Here is a 6,795-nt window from a genome sequence, read left to right on the forward strand (position 1 = left end):
CGCCCACATGCACTGCTCACCAGCCTTGCACACCTTCACTCACAGAATCCTCACCACCCCTCGTCATCCCTGCAATGCAACGCACCCACCGTGGTCCCTAAGCCGTGCTCATCACCTGTGTGTCCCCTCCAAAGAGACAGGCCATAAAAATTAAAGAGAAATAAAGAAAACAAAAACACTCCATGCTTCAGGAAGTACCGCGTCCCCTGGGGAAGGCTGCTCACAAACTCGAAAAATCTGCCAAATCTACCACCGCAGAGATGACACCATGAGCCGACGGAAATCCTCGAGGAAAGACCCAGAGCGTACGTTGGGGCCAGGGAGAACCTCCATGACCAGTGGACACATTAGAACAGTGATGGCGAACCTTTTGAGCTTGGCGTGTCAGCATTTTGAAAAACCCTAACTTAACTCTGGTGCTGTGTCACATAGAAATTTTTTGATATTTGCAACCATAGTAAAACAAAGACTTCTATTTTTGGTATTTATTTTATATACTTAAATGCCATTTAACAAAGAAAAATCAACCAAAAAAATGAGTTCGTGTGTCACCTCTGACACGCATGCCATAGGTTCGCCATCACTGCATTAGAATATCGCCCTCACTAATGGGTGAAAACACAGAATAAAACACTTTAAATTGTGTTTTTCACCTGTCAAATCAGCAAGATGCTCAGTGATAGTGCCCAGATCAGGGAATGCCAGTGTGAATTAACATGCCCAGTTGGAGGGGTGTCCCCTGAGGTCCCCGTCCACAGCCCCCCACGCTCAGCCCCAACGCTGGCCGCGGGGGCTCCCGGTGTTAGGAGCGTGAGGACTCAAAGCACTCAGGGAAACCCAGGCCCCACCATGGATGCACTTTGCCCATCTGCACCGCCTTCCTCATCCTTCGCTCATCACAGGGCCCCCACAGGGAAAATGTGGTCTCCTTCCTGTTCTTTGGGGCGGGCAGGGCGCCTCGCAATCATGCACACAGGCAACAGGTCAATGGCCAGAGAGACAAAGAGGTTACATGACTGGACTCACCCTGTGGGAGCCAGCAGGGAAACCAGCCAGGCCTCACCCTCATGCCCCAGCCCTGGACCAGCCAGGAGCCGACGGTAAGGCCTTCCAGGAATGCTGGCTCGACACCTGCCCGCTTCAGCCCTAGCTTGGGAGAGGTCACAGGCATTGCCTCCAAGGGGTCAACAGGACAAAGGGACCTCAGAGAAGATGGTCTCAGATGGTCTCCCTCCTCTGCCAAGCCCACCTGCACCAGGCCCACTGGGGGGCTGGGTGTCTGCTGGCCGGCCAGCCTGTCGAGGGTCCTGGGGTGTCACGTCCTATCTTCTCATTACCCGCCTCCCCTCCCAACACAGGGCGGGGCCACTCTTGCCCTCACAGGGTCAAAGCAGCAGCATCCACGTGAACCACCAGATTTCTCCCAACGTGCAGTCAGTCCCCTGGTGTCTAAATGTTCGTGTGGAGAAAGCTCTCCCTTCACCCTGGGGCCGAGCGGTGTATGGATTCAGGCCTGGCAGAGGCCTCCAGCCCCTGCGGGTGGAGAAAGCTCTCCCCTCACCCCCGGCGGAGAGGCGTATGGATTCGGGCCTGGCAGAGGCCATCCAGCCTCCAGCCCCTGAGCCGCTGAACCAGCTGCACTTCTCCAGCTGCATGCTCCCAGGAGCTCACTTTTTAAAAAAATATATATTTTTTTATTGATTTCAGAAAGGAAGGGAGAAGGAGGGAGAGGGAGAGATAGAAACATCAATGATGAGAGAAAATCATTGATCGACTGCCTCCTGCACGCCCCCTCCTGGGAATCAAGCCCGCAACCCTTGACCGGAATCGAACCCGGGACCCTTGAGTCCGCAGGTCGACACTCTGGCCACTCAGCCAAACCGGCGAGGGCACTCACTTCGGATGGCGGGCACCTTGATGCAGTTAATGGATACTGAGATGCGCCTTCCCAGCACTGCTCTCACGCCAGCTCCAGTCACTGCAACATAGAGGGGCGCCTCTCGCAGTCATAGAGAACGGCCATGCTAGCAGGTCCTCTGCAGACAGGAGACTCGGCTGCCCAGGCCTGGCACGGTCTCAAAGGTTCTTGAATCTACTCACAGGAACAGTGCAAAACGTAAAAGTGAGTGCTTCACACCAAAAGAAATGAAACGCTGAGAGAATAAACATTTAAATGAATCGCAGACGTTCAGTCCAGGCTCTACCAAAAGCAGTCAATCAACCCATCAATAGCACAGGTGCCTATAGCTCAGACCCAGGCCCTGCCCCTGCAACCCACCACTGAGCGTGTGCGTCACACAGGCCCAGCCACTACCTCTCCAGCCCGGGCCCCAGCTTTGGCTCTGGTCTATGTCCCTTCCCAGGAAACACCCTATAAAGGTCAACCCTGACCCACAGCCAGCGTCTGGGCCCACCGGACCTAACACTGGCTCATGCCCCCCACCAAGCCTCCTGGTCTTCCCAACACCAGGAGTGGCCAGAGCCCTACCAGTCACTCCAGCCCAGGCCTGGGGGCCCCTGCCCTATCCAGCCTCAGCACAAAGCAGCCCAGGAGTGACCCCGCCGGCCAGCGTGGAATTCCAGAAAGATGAGCGGGCCTGCACACAGGCTCTCCTTTCTGGGCTCTCGCTGAGGCCAGCCAGGAAGGCCATGCTCGGGCCTGCCTGTGCCGGGGGAGCCGGAGGCAGGACACGCTCCTGCAGGCGCGGCGGGTGGGGCCGACACGCTGCCCCGCAGCCTCCGAACTGAATCTGACTCAGCGCATCCATGATCAAAAGCTCCTTCTGACAGCCGTTCTGCAGCGGCCCAGGCCACTGATCTAAAGTATTAGGGACGCCACCGGCCGGCCAGCATCCCTCTTCCACCCTCGCCAGCACTGGGCAGCACTGGGGAGGACAGAAAAGCCCCCTCCCACTGGGGGCTTCCCGTCGCTTTGAGACACACCACATGGTGTAGGGAGACACAACGTGTGGTATAAAATACAATGCACAGTTATTATACACACTGTGTGGCTTTACAAAGTGACCACCTGCTACTCACGGGGGCGGGTGGCAGGGGGCGGGTGTAGCCCCAGATAGCCCTGGAGCAGGGTCAGGCACAGGGTGCCCCCAGATGTCTCAGGAGGATCCAGACCTGCGCTGAAATGCTGGCTCCTTCCTGAACTGAAGGAGGGCGGGAAGGGGCCGGGCCCTGTGGTATCTGGCAGAGGGCTGGTCCCAGACCTAAACCATCAGCGATGACAGGCCTAGGGTCCAGAGAACCATGTGACCTGGCCAGCAGCTTCTGAGGCGAGAGCGTGGGTATCGCTCCCATCTGTTCTCATTGTCTTTCTGGGCCACTGTTGTCAAATGTATAAAAATTAATAACGCTATAAGCGCGCCGAACATGTATTCTAGTTTTTTCAGTATTTTATCCCCCCCTCCCCACTAACTGCATCAAATTTCAAGGAGTTTCACGTGTCAGGTCCTGTGATGCCCACTTTCAACCAGGAAGGTGCCTGAAGCATTGAACAGCTGCTGCTTCTAGTGGGAGGGGCTGCTGTCTGGGCAGCATCTGGTTCCCCCAGCGAACAGCTAACCCGGAGCCTCCTCAGAGGGGAGAGGGTCACATCTGCAGGTGGGCCCTGCGGGAGGGGTCACTGCAGGCAGGCCTGGCCTGGGCGCTGCTCATCGGTCAGAGCTGCCACGGGGCCAGCGTGCTCCAGCCACACTCTCATCTGACCCCTGAGCTGCCATCCTGGATGCCACCCTTCAGCTGACTGGCCCTTCCTATTAGCCCTGATGCCATGAGGGTGAGGAGGCTCACTACACCCTGATCAGAAGCCTGGGCTTTGCCTATCTCCTTCACTGCCTCATGGAAAAGGTATCGGGGTGGACGAGGGTCTCTGCCCCACGCCCCAATGCCAAGACTTGCTCAGTGTCCTGACCTCAGCAGCAGGGAGAGCCCGACAGAGCGCCCTGTGGAGCTGGGTGGGCAGCGCCATCCTGAGAAGCAGCTGGGCCACCCAACTCTGGATGGACAGCTGAGCCATGGGCATCACAGGGACTCCTCTCCCTGTGCTGCACATGGCTGCAGCCAGGAGCTGTTCTGGGGCAGTGCCACTGCCCACACAGGGCCCCTCCACCTCTCCCAGGGGCCCAGAGAACCAAGCCTTTCAACAGTCTGGGTGAAGAGCGAACCAGACACTTTGGTGGAGAGAAATCAAGTATATGTGTGTGCATGTGTGCATCTACACTTGTGTGTATGCATGCGCACTTCTATATACATGTGTGCACATGTGTGCATACCCATTTGTGTGTGCACATGTGTGCATACCCATTTGTGTGTGTGCACATGTGTGCATACACATTTGTGTGTGTGCACATGTGTGCATGCACATTCATGTGTGTGCACATGTGTATTTTTTAAGGTGAAGCGAAGGCGGGTGGGGCAGGGCTCTCCCAGAGTCTCACGTGCCCTCTGTTTGGAGTCAGTTTCTAGATGGAGTCAGCTTTGCTCCTTCTAGGTTTCCTTGCTCAGGACTTTCCTCCCTCTCCTTCTTTTAAAGGAAAACAGGAGAACCTTGAAAAACAAGTTTTGCTGAAATTCAAAACTGTCTTAGAGGTCCCACACCTGAACCCTGAAGACTCCCCAGCGGGTGAGCTCCGGTGACAGCTCTCCCTAGAAACACGCCAGCCTGGGACTAAGCCTCGTTCCCATCAGCCTCGGTGCCGATGACAGACGCCGCCACCACCACCGGCCATAGGCTCTTGTGTCTGACAAGCCCAATCCGGCAGCTCCCCCAAGTCATGGGGGTGGGGGGCTGGCAGAGCCCGATGCTCAGGTCACATGTGGGGGAGACCAGGCTGGACACTCCTCTGCCTCAGCCTTGACTCTGCCTCACAAACACCTCTCGGGGGCCAAGGCCATTTTAGTACCGGTGAGTCCACACACTTCCACCTGCAAGGCGGGGTGCGGCGGGCAATACTGAACCTCCAGAGTCATCAACACTGCTCAGCCCCTGCTACTGCCAGGCTTCCGGTCGTGGGGGAAACGCACAAAATGCCACTCCAGAGCATCAGAATCACGGGAACCAATCCTTGCACAAAACAGCAAAACTTCTTTTTTGTCAAGTGCAAGACAGAGACATGGACAAGTGCATCATTTTTGGTCAGAAAAAAAATGTGCATATCTGAAAACTGGGCCTAGAATGATTTTTAAGGGTTTCTAGAACAAATGGAGCCCCTGCTAGGTCAGGATTTCATACGTTAGTTCTTTGGTAACACCTGCAGGGGGCAATTATCATGCCAATTCCCCGGGACTCAGTCCCAGCTGGGTACGGATCCTGTGTCCTCCCTGACAGGAGGGGTGGGGGCGAGGGTGGGGGTGGAGGTAGGTGGGGGGATGGGCAGCCCCCAGCCCCCTGCTGAGCCTGCTTCCTGCTTTAACCTCCAGGTTCAGAAAGAGCCACATCCCATCAGCCTTCCTTCCTCCCTTCTGCAATAAATCCCACTGCAGCCCTGGTGGTGGGACAGGAGGTAAAACACACCATTTTCGAGCCTCCAGTGTCTTTACTTTTCTCCCTGTTAACCTGATTATAAATGAGGGGTCAGGCTTGCAAATTCCTGCTCCAGCAGCAGGAGTCTGGGCCTGGGGGTGTCCTTGTCTTTGGTAAGCTGACCCGGAGGCCCCTGAAGCCATGACTATCACCCTGCAAGTGCCCTGAGGGTCAGGAGGAGCTCAATCATGAAAGGTCAAACGTCCCCCAATTCCCCCCCTGGAGTGAATAAGAAATCATCTGCTACCCACGAGCAGGTGCTTTTGGAAGATGTTTACAACCTACTGTTAGGAAAGGTCTGCCCGGCTATTTACCCTAAACCGGTTGGAAACAATTTAACAAATTACATTGTTTTTCTCTCCCCAGAACGACCTCCCTCCCGTCAGGTCCCTCCTCCCTCAGAAGCTGTGGCAAGCAGGTGTGTTGCTTCGGCGGTGACCAGTTAAGTGGTTCTCAACTTGTGGGTCGCGACGACCCTTTCACAGCGGTGCCTAAGACCATCCTGCATATCAGATATTTATATGACGATTCGTAACAGTAGCAACATCACAGTCATGAAGTAGCAACGAGAATAATTTTATGGTTGGGTCACAACATGAGGAACGGTATTTAAAGGGCCAGAAGGTTGAGAACCACTGAGTTACAGTCTCCTGTTTTCAGTGGAGCCAGGAGGAGAGGGCTGACGAACGTCTGCGCACAGCATCCTCGTCCACCCGCGGCAAAACCCGGGCCCCTGGGGCGGGGGCTGCCCCGCGGTCGGGCATCCCTCCGCTCCCGCAACACCGCCTCCTCCCGGGCCGCTGTTGGGCGTGTCAGGAAGAGGGCCTGGCAGCCGCGTGGTCAGGAACCGGTCCCCGGAGCCAGTGGCAGAGGGAGCTCAGCGCGCCTGGAACGGCGCCCTCCGCACGGTTTGCGGCGCACGCGGGAAAGGCGGCGAGCGCAGCCGAACAACGGGCTTCAGCGCATTGTTCCCGGAGGCTCAGCGGCATCAAAGGGGGCCGCTCGCAACCCGACACCGCGGCAACCGCGGGGCCCAAGCCTGCGGCCCCTGCGATGCACAAAGACTGGCCCTGGGGAACCCGAGCAGTTTTTGCTTCAACAGGTTGGAAACCAAGTGGTTTCACTCCAAACCGCACTGTCTTCCCCGGAGACCTGCCAGCCCCCGGCGCGGTCACCCCCGGAGCCCAGAGGCGCAACCCACGGAGGCCGCTCTGGAGCTGGGAGGAACGAGGCCAGTGACCAGGGCGGTGGATGCGCGG

The sequence above is a fragment of the Myotis davidii genome, unplaced genomic scaffold, assembly GCF_000327345.1.
Source record: "Myotis davidii unplaced genomic scaffold, ASM32734v1 scaffold175, whole genome shotgun sequence".
NCBI lineage: Eukaryota > Metazoa > Chordata > Mammalia > Chiroptera > Vespertilionidae > Myotis > Myotis davidii.